A 14,765-nucleotide genomic window follows, 5' to 3' on the forward strand; every position below is an offset into this window, starting at 1 on the left:
ATAGCAAGTGCTGCTGAGGATGTGGTAAAACTGAGCCATTATGCACTGATATTGGGATCGTAAAGTGGTGCAACTGCTATGAAAAACAGTAGGGAGACTCCTTATTAGTTGAAAAATAGACTACCATGTGATCCAGAACTCCAACTTCTGGGTATATACACAACAGAATTGAAAGCAAGGTCTTGAGGAAAAATTTGCATACACCAGGTTTATCACAGCATTATTCACAAGTGCCAATAGGTAAAAGCAACCCAAATGTCCATCAATAGATGAATGAATAAATAAAATATGACATACGCATACAGTGGCATATTGTTAAGACTTAAATATGAAGTCATATGCTACAACATAGATGAACCTTGAGGATATTATGATAAGTGAAATAAAACAGTCAGAAAAAGACAAATACTGCACAATTCCACTTATATGAGGTATCTAATGGAATCAAATTCATAGAAATAGAAAATCAAATCATGGTTACCAGGAACTGGGAAAAGGAGCAAAATGGGAATTGTTTAATGGGTACAGAGTTTCATATTTAGAAAAGGAAAATTTCAGAATAACTGTTTCACAATAGTGTGACATTATTATACACTTTTAAAAGGTTAAGATGGTAAATTCTGTGTTGTATTTCTTTTTTTTTTTTTTTGCCCCACTCCCCTGTGTTGTATTTCTTTCCAATAATAGTAATAATGATAACAAAACCAGAAATAGGAATATTATAAGTCCATAGAAGCAGGATAGACCTTTACCACCCAAAATGTGTTCACGTTGCGATTAATGACACCACCCATGCACAACGAAGATATGAAAGGCTTATTACTCACATAATAATGAGGCTTTCTGAGGAAAGCCAGATACCCAAGAATGGCATGAGAGAACAGGAAAAGAAGACTGGCTTGGTGTTTTACGGTGGCTAAAGAGTAGAGCAGGCTGAGGATTCTCTCATGCGGGCTAGGGCTTGCTTGGTTTGTACTTTGTGACACTGACAAAGAAAGAGACTTTTCTTTGTTTGGTCAAACTTTCTCTGTGGAGCAGAGGGGAAGGAGGAATGGTGGTAGAGCTCAGACGTCATTAGCAGCCAAAAATCAAAAAGAGTCAGATTATTACAGTTCATGATTGTTACAGACTTACAATTCATGGTGTGTGACAGATGATTGAAATATTCCATGCTTCATTTAATTAAATTTGAGCTTGCTTAATTAAGCCATTGTGGCCTTCTATGATGCTGGTAGCCTTCAAGCCATTAAGTGAGGTGAAATGTTCATTGAATGCTTTGTTTATAATTTCATCATTTTAGGTTTCATATTTTGTCTTGTATCGTGGCTTTATATATGGAAATACATGTGAAACTTTATGCTTAGCAAGTGACCATGCTGAGCTTGCAGGACAATGCTTTTATGACCTATAGCATTTGGGCAGCTAAGTGCAGAGGGTCATGAGTTCAGGGCTGAGTAGATCCTCTGTTTCCAGGACAGTGTAGTAGCAGCCAGCAATTGCCACGTAATGAGAAATAGCATAGGATCCAGGAAGGAAAATTGTGGCTGAAAACCTGCTGAAAATAGGCACTAAATAAAAAATACTAGCTACATTTACAACTGTAATGTATTTACCTGTTACTGATTTAATAGTGTCAGGAATTTCAACAATAATGGAAATGGGGTTTTCATGGGTGTCAGTCCATTTGTATTGCTATAAGGAATATTTGAGACTGGGTAATTTATAAAGAAGAGAGGTTTATTTGGCTCATCATTCTGTAGGCTGTACAAAAAGCATAGTTCTGGCATCTGCTTCTGGTGAGGACCCCAGTAAACTTACAATCATGGTGGAAGCTGAAGGAGACTCAGCATGTTACACGGCAAGAAAGGAAGCAAGAAACAGAGTGAGGAGATACCAGGCTCTTTTAAACAAGCAGATATGGCATGAACTCATAGGGTGATAACTCACTCATTACTGGTATACAAGAAATAGCAGGCCAGGCACGGTGGCTCACGCCTGTAATCCCAGCACTTTGGGAGGCAGAAGCAGGTGGATCACAAGGTCAAGAGATCGAGACCATCCTGGTCAACATGGTGAAACCCCGTCTCTACTAAAAATACAAAAAATTTAGCTGGGCATGGTGGCACGTGCCTGTAATCCCTGCTACTCAGGAGGCTGAGGCAGGAGAATTGCCTGAATCCAGGAGGCTGAGGTTGTGGTGAGCCGAGATCGCGCCATTGCACTCCAGCCTGCGTAACAATATTAGTGCATTTGACCACAGAATTAATGTTTTGATAATCTGCTATGAAACACTATTCATTTTCCCTGGTGTAAGATCAGACCAAATTGGGCTGTTAAATGGAGAAACAGTAAGGATAATCACGTCTTCTCTAAATAAGTCTTGTGTAATGAGTTTCATTTTTGAAGATTCTGTTTAAAGTTCTATTGTGCTGTATTAACTATTTTATCTAGGAAAAAGGCCTATGGGGTGCCTTTTATTTAAGTCAATTGTAAGTGCCAGGTCTTAATTAATTTTAATTTTATATTCATTGGTTTAGAGCATCAGTCACCACCACAATACATTTTAAGGCAATGGGTGCTGTGACCATCAGAAATTGAGGAAAGACAATTGTTCTAATAGTTACTTAAAGCATACCTATGCATTGTCTATTTTATAGGCAGTACATCTCTAAAATTATAGTGGCATTATTTTTAAATGTAGTAGGATTCATAGAAAAAACTTGATTTGAGCTTATTCATAAAGGTCATGAAAATTTGCTAGTAAGTGCATTTCAACAGATGTAAAAGTTAATTCAAAACCTATGCTGTAATGGCAAAAGCTAATTAGTGTCTTTTAATCTTTTTGTTATATAAATTATTTTAATAAAATTTAAATTTCCAATTGGGTCAAATCAGAGACATTATTTCAGTTTTTGTTTCTTCTTTCTGCATCTAATGGTAAACCGGGTTCTCCCTATTCTCCCTATGCTGCTCATATTTATAAATTTCATCCTCTAGTGAAGCTTAAGCTTTGGTATTATAAATGATTATTTTATACGGTTTTAGGACCCAGGCTTAAATTGGGCTTGAATTTAATCCCTTGACTTTGCCATGAAGGTGCCATTGGTGTTTTTTTCCTAAAACCCTGAGAAGTAGTATTTTTATTTCAACAAAGGAATAATAATCAGCAACAGAAAATTTATTGTGCAGAGTCCTACTGAGCCCTCTGCTTTTAGGAAAGTGATTTCAGTATGTCACACAGTAACTGTTTTTCCTCTCCAGGAGCAGAAATCTAATGTGACTACATATTGCACAGCCTGTCACTCTCTACCCTGAGAAGACCAAAGAGTTGGGGACCGATACTTGGTTGAGACACACAATCGACAGTTACAGATAATGCTCCTTTGAGCCTAGCATTAGTCAGAGTTTATGCTGAAACAGAGACACACTTTTCCATCTGAGACATACAGATAGAGGCACATGCCCCAGAGTCACTTCAAGAAGGGCCTCAATCCCACACTCTTGTCCCTAAACCCCAATTATAACTTCAGATTTAGGTGAGAATGAACCACAGAAGAACTCAGCGAATATGGGAAAAAGCAGCATAGAACAAAGCTTGCCAGCCAGGCAGCCACAAAACTCAACAGTATGCTAAGAAGCAAGCAGCAGAGCTAGTTAGCAAGACAAAGTGAGACCAAAAGGCCCCCAGTGGTAGTGGTCATTGCCTGAACACTTTTTTTTTAAATTTATTTTTATTTTTTGAGACCAAGTTTTACTTTGTCACCCAGGATGGACTGCAATGGTGTGATCTCAGCTCACTGCAACCTCTGCCTCCCAGGTTCAAGTGATTCTCATGCATCAGCCTCCTGAGTAACTGAACTTACAGGTACATGCCATGATGCCCATCTAATTTTTGTATTTTTAGTAGAGATGGGGTTTCACCATGTTGGCTAGGCTGGTCTTGAACTCCTGATCTCAAGTGATCTGCCCATCTTGGCCTCCCAAAGTGTTGGGATTACAGGTGTGAGCCACCGAGCCCAGCCTGCCTGAACACTCTTAACTATGCCAATAGTTGTGTCACCTTGCAGAAGCAGAATGGACCTTCCCACCCAAAATTTGGTTCAGATGTCAATACTAACTTACAACACACACACTAAGAGGGTATGAAAATGTTTATTACTCACATAGCGAAGCTTTCTGGGGAGAGCAGGGTGGGGTCCTCATCAGGTCCTAGAATGTCAGGAGAGAGCAAGGAAAAGAGACTGAATTAGAATCTGTAGTCCCTAAACAGTACTGCTGTCCTGAAACCCCAATTGTAGGGTGGTGGGGTGGGATGAAATGGGGCTAGGGTTAAGATTTCCACTCACAGGTTGATTGATATTGTGTGATCTGAACTTCCCATTGCCACTGAAAAGGAGAGCATTCATGCTTTCTTATCGACTTGTCCAGATGCAGGCTGAAGGGGAAGAAAATCGGTAGGATTTGAAAGCTATTAGCAGTTGAACACAAAAAATGGGGTCAGACTATTGCAAAGATTATGACCAAAGGTGCTGAGGCCAGTGAAAACATACAATTTTGAAGGAATTAAAACTGTTGCTGAGTGGCAGGGATATGGTTTGGCTATGTCCACACTCAAATCTCATCTTGAATTGTAACTCCTACAATTCCCATGTGACATGGGAGAAACCCAGTGGGAGGTGATTGAAATATGGGGGTGGGTCTTTCCTACACTGTTCCGATGATAATGAATGAGTCTCACAAGATCCAGTGGTTTTAAAAATGGGAGTTTCTGGCCGCGTGTGGTGGCTCAAGCCTGTAATCCCAGCACTTTGGGAGGAGGAGGCATGCGGATCACAAGGTCAAGAAATCAAGACCATCCTGGCCAACATGGTGTAACCCAGTCTCTACTAAAAATACAAAAATTAGCTGGGCGTGGTGGCGTGTGCCTGTAGTCCCAGCTAATTGGGAGGCTGAGGCAGGAGAATTGCTTGAACCCGGAAGACGGAGGTTGCAGTGAGCTGAGATTGTGCCACTGCACGCCAGCCTGGCACCTGGCAACAGAGTAAAACTCTGTCTCAAAAAAAAAAAAAAAAAAAAAAAAAAAAATAGGGAGCTTCCCAGCACAAGCGCTCTTTGCCTGAGGCCATTCACGTAAGTTGTGACTTGCTCCTCCTGGCCTTCCATCATGAGTATGAGGCCTCCCAAACCACATAGAACTCTAAGTCCAATAAACCCCTTTCATAAATGGTCCATTCTCAGGTATGTCCTTTTTCAGCAGTGTGAAAATGGACAAATACAGGAAGACACTAAGTTAAAAACAAAAAGGGAAGAACATAGCAAAACAGGCTGTATGTTAGCGAGACTGGACAGGAACTCCTGGGATCAAGTGACCTTCCTGCCTCAACCTCCTGAATAGTTGAGATTATAGGTGTATGCCACCATACCCAGCTTATTTTATGCCTTTCTTTGCAGAAGTAAAAACATCTATACTCTGACATGAAAAGCTAATGGAAAAATTAGTATCAGAAATGCATAAGAAATTAGTATCAGAAATGCATAAGAATTGTCTATTCTTGGGATGTATTTTATGCCAACTATATAAAAAATGTTATTTACTCTCCCTACTTTCTGAATAGAAAGCTGTCAGAGTATTAAGGGACAAAAGAAAGACAAAATAACTGTCCTAGTTTAATCCTGCTAACTTGTAGCTCTTTAATTAATTCTAGTTCCATTTATTTATATTTGGTTGTATAATTTCTATAAGTTTCCATTTGAATAATGCATATCAATAAATTGTGTCTATGTCCTTGTAGTACCCATACACAGAGAAAATTCTGAAATTTGCACAGCAAGATAAATACAGCATTTTAGGTCAATTTAACATATTTATTTTATAATGGCAACTAGAATTTGCCAACACATTCCAATTAGAAAATTCAAGGTGTCTATTAGTTGAAACTGGTGTTGTATGTATATCAGAGTCTAACTGAAAAAAAAAAAAAAGCCAAATCCAAACTAGTTATATAAGCAGAGACCATTTAAAGCAGGGATTTGGTTATATGAGTGCTAGAGAACGGTAGCTGGCAAAAGGATAAGACGGAGATGAAAGCAGAAAGAAGCTAAGACTAATTCTTAGGAGGCAATAAAAGGAATCCAGCACTGGAAGAGGAGGGTCCTGAGGAGCTGGAGCAGACAACTGAGGAGGTGCTGCTGCCCAGCTGCTTCTGGTTCCTTTGAGGAGTTGTAGGAAGACTGGTTCTGGGAGTGAAGAAAAATTACTGGCAGCCAGAACCAACTGCTTCTGCAGAAACTAAGAGCCATTGGCTGAGTGATACTCCAGGAACAGCAGGCAAATGGGAAAGGAGGAGCCCTTTGTCTGCCTGCAAACTTCTGATCTCCTCAAAGATCTTTACAGTAGAACTTAACTGAGAGTCAAATGGCCAGCAGTCATGTAATTTTCACAGGCTCAGCTCTGGCATCATAAGAACATACAGTTTAGAGCTGCCAAACACTAGCCTAATAACTGGAACAACGTGGAAAACTTAAAATCCATCTGGTGAATTTGTAATGTGGATGACCTTAAATGATAAAGAACACAGTTGGAAAAGAGGAAGCTGTTTTACATTTAAGTAGGGAAACATATAGTAGATGTATATAAGGAAGAGTACTTCCTCCCCGCTTTTCTGTTGGGTACTAGAGTAACTTTTGATAAACCACACTGCTGGGCCATAATACAAGAATTCTCTTAATTTAGTGCTAGATTCCCAATACTCTAGAGGTAATTTCTGAAACTTCCTTTAGATACTACTTACTTGGCAGTAGTGCAATATTGATTAATTCAACGAGTATATATTAAGCATCTTCAATTTTCTAGGTATTACAAATGGCTAAAATTCAGAACTTAGAAGTCTTAGGAAAAGAGTAGATTTTGCAAAGCCGGTTTCTCCTGGTAAATAATATAAATACTTAACGATAATATCTAAAACTTATAACTGTGATAAAATCAAAATAGATATTATCAAATTCTGAGCAAATTTAAAATATGAACTAATCATCTTTCTCTTTTTGTGTTTGCAGAAAAAAAAAAAGCAGAATCCAAACTAGTTACATAAGCAGAGATCATTTAAAGCAGGGATTTAGTTACATGGGTGCCTGAGAACTGTAGCTGGCAAAAGAATAAGATGGAGATGAAAGTAGGAAGGAGCTAAGATTCATTCATAGGGGGCAATAAAAGGAATCTAGCACTGGAAGAGGAGCTGGAGCAGATCCCTGAGGAGGTGCTGCTTCGCCTGGGGCATGACTTGATACTATTCCCGCATGGATCATGCGGGCTTTCATTCCAGGTAAGCCAGCATGGTGCTGGTAGCCCAGAGGTCAGCAAGCCTTAAGTTTACTGCACTAGTGGATCTTATGTATACTGGCCGCCCTTTTCCAGATGGTGGTTCTTGTTTTTACTTGGTTTAAAGCATGTGGAGAGATCTTGCTTTTCTTTCATGGCCTGAAGACTGAAAGGGTGATTTGTACAGACTGCAAATACACTATAAATTAAAGCATAACCTATCAATTCTAAACATGGTGTAATTCAATCTCCTCCTTTTCTAATATAATATACTATAATTTTGGATAAAAATAATTATTAATTTATAAAAAACACTTCTATATGGTAATATTAATTTTCTCAGGAAAAGTTTATTGTGTTAACAGTTCAATCTTTTAAGAAGAATTTAAATGACTGTCTACTAGTGGAAGCCAGGCATTCTAGAATCGGCATTTCCACTGCAGATTCTATGATAGATGTTAATCCCAAGCAAATATGTCCTGATAGAGGTGGTTCTTTCTTTTTCCAACTAAATAGGTGTGACAGCAGTTGACGATAAAATCAATATTAATTTTTAGTGAATTATGTTCATATGAAAATAACCCAGTGTTCTAAGTGGAGGAAGACAAAAAAAAAAAAAAAAAAAAAAAAAAAAAAAAAAAAAACACAAAAAACCTCAGAAAACAAAGAAAGAATTAAGGTCCTTTTCTTGGCTTTTGTTTGTTTTGTTTCCATTGCAAACAAATTTAACCTCTAATAATCTGGGGGCTTTTTTGAGACGGAGTTTCTCATTACCCAGGCTGGAGTGCAATGGCATGATCTCTGCTCACTGCAACCTCTGCTTCCCGGGTTCAAGGGATTCTCCTGCCTCAGCCTTTCAAGTAGCTGGGATTACAGGTGGCTGCCACCACCCCCCAGCTAATTTTTGTATTTTTAGTAGAGACAGGGTTTCACCATATTGGCCAGGCTGGTCTCAACCTCCTGACCTCAGGCGATCTGCCTGCCCCGGCCTCCCAAAGTTCTGGGATTACAGGAATGAGCCACCATGCCTGGCCATGATCTGTTTTTTAATATTTCTTTGTCTTACTTCACTATGTACTGGTGAATTAAATAGTAAAAAACCACCATTCAATTGATACTTTAAAAATCTTATTTATATATGATATAATATATTGACATATATTATATCAATAGATAATAAAAATATATATAATTACATATGATATATATTTTATCACATAAAATACATTTGCCAGAGCCGCACCTCAGAGCCCTGGTGCCTTGCCAACTGCTGAGTTCATCTATTACTGTGTAGACGAGGACGAGCTACAGCCCTGCGTGAATATATTATAAAGATATTTGTGTGCTTCAGAAGAGGTGGCAGTGGACACGGAAGAAGAGGGCGAGGCGGAAGGCGCAGGAGGGATCTCCCCTCGGGTGCACCTGCCTATAGCGGCGGAAGATACCGGCCTGGCGCCACACTGGCTACTGCTGCTTCCCGTAGTCCCCATGGCTGAGGACTGGGTGGACTGCCCAGCCCTCGGCCCTGGCTGGAAGCGCCGTGAAGTCTTTCGCAAGTCAGAGATTACCTGCGGACGCTCAGACACCTATCACCAGAGGAGACAGGATCCGAAGCAAGGTAGAGCTGACTCGATACCTGGGCTCTGCGTATCACAGGTAGCTCACCCTCTTCGACGGCAAACAAGGCATCTTGTGCTATCCAGCTGCCAAGGCCCATTCGTGGCTGTCGCCAGCAAGAAGGGAAAGAAGCCTTCACCGCCAAGACTCGGAAATGTGAGGTTGGACCACAGAGTGGTGAGATCAGAAAGGAGGCCCCGAGGGATGAGACCAAGGCTGACACTGACACAGCCCCAGCTTCATTCCCTGCTCCTGGTAACTGTGAGAACTGTGGAATCAGCTTCTCAGGAGATGGCACCCAAAGGCAGCAGCTCAAAATGTCGTGCAAAGACTGCCGAGCATGGAGAATTGCCTTTAACCGGGAACAGAGAATGTTTAATAGCCGAGGGTGTAGAGTATGCTGGGGCTGTCAGACCCAAGAGGACTGTGGCGGTTTCTGCATCTGCCTTCGCTCTCCGTGCTTTGGTCTCAGGCGCCAGTGGAAATAGTCCAGCGACGTCGCCTACGGGGTAAACATGGCGGCCGCAGGGGAAACTGTGACGCCAACAAAGGTGGCTACTAGGCGGTGCCCCGGAGCCCGGCTACTGCCTCCACCTTCCTCTTCGCAGCCCACAGAGCTGTACCGCAGAGCCCTGGGCCCTTGCCTCCTGGCGAGTTCATCTATTACTGTGTGGACGAGGACGAGCTACAGCCCTGCATGAACCGCCGGCAGAACCGCAACTGCCAGGTCGCTCAGCCCGCTTACGGTGAATGGACTGTGTCCGCTGCGACTTCTGCTGCAACAAGCCCACATTCGGGGGCAACAACCAGAAGCTCCAGAAGTGTCACTGGCGCCAGTGCCTGCAGTTTGCCATGAAGCGGCTGCTGCCCAGTGTCTGGTCAGAAGCTGAGGATGGGGCAGGATCACCCCCACCTTATGGCTGTCGAAAAAGGCCCAGCTCTGCGTGACGGCACCATGTTGGCACTACCTTGAAGCCCAGCTTGGCTACTCCCACAGCCTAACCAGACCATACCCAGGCTCCAAAGAAGCAGGCAGGAAGTAGATGGTGGCTTTGTGCTGCCCCCAGGCCCTGTTGCAGCTCACAGAAGCCCTGCTGCAGGAGGCCCAGTGCTCTGACCTGAGTTGGGTTGTGGCCTTACCCGAGGGGAAGCGAGAGAAGGCAAATACGTAGGACGAGTGGACACCAGACACAGCTGTCCTGATTTCTCTTGTATTGGTGCCTGACTGCCCCAGCAAGGCAGTAGACCCAGGCCTGCCATCTGTGAAGCAAGAGCCACCCAACCCCTGAGGAGAACACGGAGGAGAAAAAAGATGAATGTGTCTCCAAATTGGCCCCAGAGGACGAGGCAGGAGAGGCTGGCATACGCGTGATCAGAGATTTTCAGCCTGGGTGGAACGCACTTCCAAGACACAATGGTCTGGTTGCCAAGGTATGGCCTACACAGTGAGGGTTGGGGAAGGAGTGGGTGTCGGCCAGATGTGGGCCCTGAATTTTGAAAGTATATCAGGCACTTTGGCATGGTGTGTTGGGAGGTAAAGGCCCACACGTACTAGGCTGATCACAATCAATGAGGGGTATGTGTTTGTAGGACCCTAGAGATTTCTCCTGATATCCACCCCAATAGCATTCTAAATTAGGACTCTCCTTTGTGGGTAGGAGGAAGACTTGACACTCTCTGATGAGATTTGAAAGAAAAAGATAAGGAGTCTAGTCCCTATTTTCCTAAGAAATTTCTATAGGGGTCAGCTTTAAAACATAAATTCTTATTCAGAGAATAATCATTTGGTGTCTTGAAGCCCTTTTGAGGCTCCAGGAGACCTCTGGGTGGGCTGTTGTCTGACACTGAGAAATGTGTATCAGAGTAGTGCTTGGGCTTGCCTGTGCAGTGGGATGGGCAGGAGATATGGGTTCTGAGCTGGCTTTGTGAGCTGGGTTCACACATTGTTGTATGATCTCTGGTTGCCCTCTACTCCTGGAGCAGCTTCTGTGTGAGGACTTGGTCTGGATTTCTTGAGCCTTTCCTGAGCCTATTGATGTTAGGGAATTCAGCTGTCATGCAGAACTGTCTCTGTAGGCCTGGCATAGGTCAAAGGGTAGATGACTGTAAGGAGTAGGATGATGGGAGGACAAGGGAATGCTGCTTCCTGCAGAATGTTGAAAGAACCTGCCTAGAGCCCCAGACACTGGGAGCAAAACTATTGGCCTAAGCATGTGGATTCCTTTACTCCTACAAACCAGCCCACCAGGCTAGAAACCCTTCCATCTATACTTGGTCAATTACAGAAGTACTGACTGTGTTCCTGCTGCGTGCACAGCATTGAGGGCTATGAGCCCTGCAAAGCTTACCCATCAGGAGACACAGGATACCTACATTCAGGGAGTATATAACCTGTGGACAAGCTGTCTATAATGGTAGTTTTTAGAAGATATAAAAAAGATAAAGGATAATGAAGGGGAAATGGATGGAGGACACAAAATAGTAAATGGTTTTGTAATGCTCCATTTCACACATAGCAAACCTCATTTAACATACAGACCTGCTGCCTCTTCTCTGGTCCAAAGACCTTAAAAAAACAAGCTAGAAAGCATTAGAATGGAGGCTTCTACAGACAGTAGGATTCAGGGTGATATTTGCAGACTGGCTTTATGAGAGACAACACTGATCTACTAGGGCCTGGACCCTAGACTGGTTTCCAGGGCTTGTGTGTGAATCAACCCTAGGAGGAAAAATCTACCACCAAACCAGAGGAGCAGGCCTAACCATTCTTTGAGCTTCTAGAAGTAAGTGGGAAAGGAAGAGAAAGAGTAGAAAGTTGGTGCATCTTCTCTTTTCCAAGAGCCTGAGTGTGATAAGAAATTGGATTTTAAGGGTTGGGGAGCCGAGATGGGGAAAGGTAATATAATTAAACTCACCACAAAACAACCTAAATAAGCCATCTTCATAAATAATTCTAAATGGCTTCTGGATGAGACCTGGCAGTGTCTCTATACACTTCCTCAGGGAAACAGCAATTGAAAATGTAATTGAATAAATGAGAAAAGGAAAAATAATAAGATAAAATAAACAACAACAAAAAAGATATTTTTGATATATCTTTTTAAATGCATTTCTAATATATGTTCTTATCTCTCAGAAATATGGTTATATTTATATGTTTTATATTTATATATGAAATATATAACATAATTATGTTATCAGTATATAAAAAATATATTTCATATATAAGATTTTTAAAATATCAATTGAATGCTAGTCTTTTACTATTTAATTTTCCACTACATAGCAAGATAAGACAAAGAAAGATCAAAAAACAATTCATTAGTGTTTAAATTTATTTACTATAGAAACAAATAAATGTATGTATTTCACTATACATTTATAATGGGGTGGGGGGTGTGTGTGTGCATATATATATATTTCTCTTGGCCTACTGACTGAACTGGTTTTTGTCATTTTATTTCTTTCCTTTCATCCTGGCATTTGTAAATGCAGTTTGTAGCAAAAGTGCACAGGTATCAAAGACTGATTTCACCACCACTCCTTTTGAAATCCTAGTTTTTTATAGCAATCAGGGCTAATTTTATACAATCATCAATTCCATTTATAAGCAGAAACTAAGAAAAGTTTTTCTTCCATGGAAACAATTTTAGAATTGATTGATGGCTCCCAGAAGCTCTAACAATAACTTATTTAACCCCTAATATTCCTGAGCCATTAAGGATATAATAGGAGAAAATGTAGATGGAAGTAACAGTTCCATGAAGAAAGTCATTAATTAAGAGTTCAAATTGTGAGCCATGTGATCCCTTCACAAGAGGAGAGGCAGTAGGTAGAATCAGTATTTTGACCACAGATAACCTGTTTGAGAAGTTTACCTAGCTATAAAATACAGGAACTGATATTATTAGGTTGGTGCAAAAGTAATTGCAGTTTTTACCTTTGAAAGTAATGTCAAAAAACACAATTTCTTTTGCACCAATCTAATATCTATATTATAGTTCTCATGTAAAGTTACCACCATGTTTGATGTTTAATGAGCATGAGCTAATATCTTCATCATGATTTAATGAGCATGACCTATTACCATCAGTTTGCCCATTCTGCATTGGCTGGGAAGCTGGAGATAAGATTCATGCAGCAGTGGATGAATGTGTGATTCGCAGTCATTCTGAATGTGAAGCCAGTTTGGTAAGTTCCTTCAGGACTAGGCGTATGTGGGTGTGGGTGTTGCTGTGACAATAAAATCTGGCCAAAGATAAGGGATTTGGGACTTTATGTTAGAAAGAAAAGAACATTGCACTTGGAGCCAAGGAAATAAGACCTGAGTTCTGATGCATGAATGATTCTCTGTAACCTTTGATTCAACTTCTTCATTTAAAAATAAGTCAAATGATATCCAAACAAAAACCATGGTAGATGTGATTTTCAAATTATGCTTGTAAAAATTGTGTAGTGCTTTAAAGCACTGTAGATGTGCAGTGGTCTACCATTACTATTATTATTGTTATAAGTAATAATCAAGACTATGTTTTGGTCCAGGAACAGTTCCTCAGTCACCCTTTTATTTTCTTTATAGAGGCTCAAGGAACAAACATGTCTGTTTTCCTTTGAACCATCATGACCCAGATGATCAAATTAACTTTCTTCTTAATGTATACATAAGAATCTTACAATATTTAACCAACTCTTTAGTTTCTATTGCAAATATAGCCCTTTCCCCAACTTCTTTGCTGAATTTCTCCTTTCCCTCCCTCTCTTCTTTCCTTCCTTTCTTCTTTCCTCCTTCCTTACTTCTGTCTCCCTTTCTTTCCTTCCTTTTTTTTTTGGTAAAAAAATTGTAGGTTATTTACTGCTTTAAATAAAGAGTACCCAGTTAAAATATGGGCAAAAGTTGTAGTAAATAGGTAAATTTACAGAAAAACAGACATGATGTTTTGCTTAGATCATTTAATGAAGAACTCATTTTTCATAAATTGTTTTCAGAGAAAAGAGAATAGAAGAGAGCTTTATTTACATTTATAAGGACTGAGGCTTGTTTTAAAATAATAAGATGTATCATAGGAATCTTGGTTCTTAAATAAAAGTCTCTTTGGGAGGAAACTTAAGTCTATTAAGTTGAAGGCAGGATGCTGCCAGAGGAAACAGTGTTCTCAGATGGAGAGTGAGTGGTAAGGTAGGGGGAAAAGTGAGAACTACACAACACAACCTTGTTTTATTTTCCTTTCTCTGATACTCCAGCAATTGAGAAATTCCAGAAATACATGCTCTTCTCACCATTTCAGAGAATTTTATCTGTTGTTTGCCAATAATTAGAATTTTAAAATTTAGCTACCGAGGTCAATCCATCTTGTTATTTCTGAACTTGACCAAGCATAAGAGACATGTGGGAAACTTTTTCCTGGAAATTCTGATTCAAAATATCTAGGATGTGCCTCAGAAGTTAATATTTTCAACAAATAGCTAGATGAATCTATTGATATAATCATTGAAATAATACTTTCATGTTATTGCATTGCAGCTAAAAACGCTGACACTCATTGTAGTAAATGAATCAATTGCAAGATTCCAACTCTATAAATGAGTTAGTGCCAGACACGTGTTAAGAACCCAGATCTCCTTTTAAAACAGAGCTCTGTTTTCTTTTAATTCAGGGTCTGACTGATGTGAAAAAAATAGCATGTCTTTGTACCAATTGGTATTCACCAGTCTATACCTCATAAGGAAAATACATATCAAAATATAAATTGTTTTCACCTTATGTACTGATGAAAAGTAGGGCAAGCTATCCAAATACTTTTAACCAATTTTCATTTGTGAGGTGAACTAG

At 40.4% G+C, this 14,765-nt stretch overlaps 1 long non-coding RNA gene and 1 pseudogene across 2 annotated transcripts in view; one reads left to right on the forward strand and one right to left on the reverse strand.

Moving 5' to 3' along the window:
• The window catches only part of LOC118151438 (uncharacterized), a 63,057-nt gene extending 53,631 nt beyond the window's left edge, over positions 1-9,426 (reverse strand). The window contains exons 1-3 of the long non-coding RNA XR_004739750.3: positions 8,887-9,426; positions 4,347-4,435; positions 4,164-4,209 (exon numbers count right to left, since the gene is read on the reverse strand). This is a non-coding gene — a long non-coding RNA (uncharacterized LOC118151438). The remainder of the gene's footprint in view (positions 1-4,163; positions 4,210-4,346; positions 4,436-8,886) is intronic.
• The window catches only part of LOC100409086 (methyl-CpG-binding domain protein 1-like), a 141,320-nt pseudogene continuing 135,352 nt past the window's right edge, over positions 8,798-14,765 (forward strand). Inside the window, exon 1 of the transcript XR_013532562.1 lies at positions 8,798-10,366. The product of XR_013532562.1 is annotated as a methyl-CpG-binding domain protein 1-like (transcript). The remainder of the gene's footprint in view (positions 10,367-14,765) is intronic.

The sequence above is a fragment of the Callithrix jacchus genome, chromosome 2 (genome assembly GCF_049354715.1).
Source record: "Callithrix jacchus isolate 240 chromosome 2, calJac240_pri, whole genome shotgun sequence".
Taxonomy (NCBI): Eukaryota; Metazoa; Chordata; class Mammalia; order Primates; family Cebidae; genus Callithrix; species Callithrix jacchus.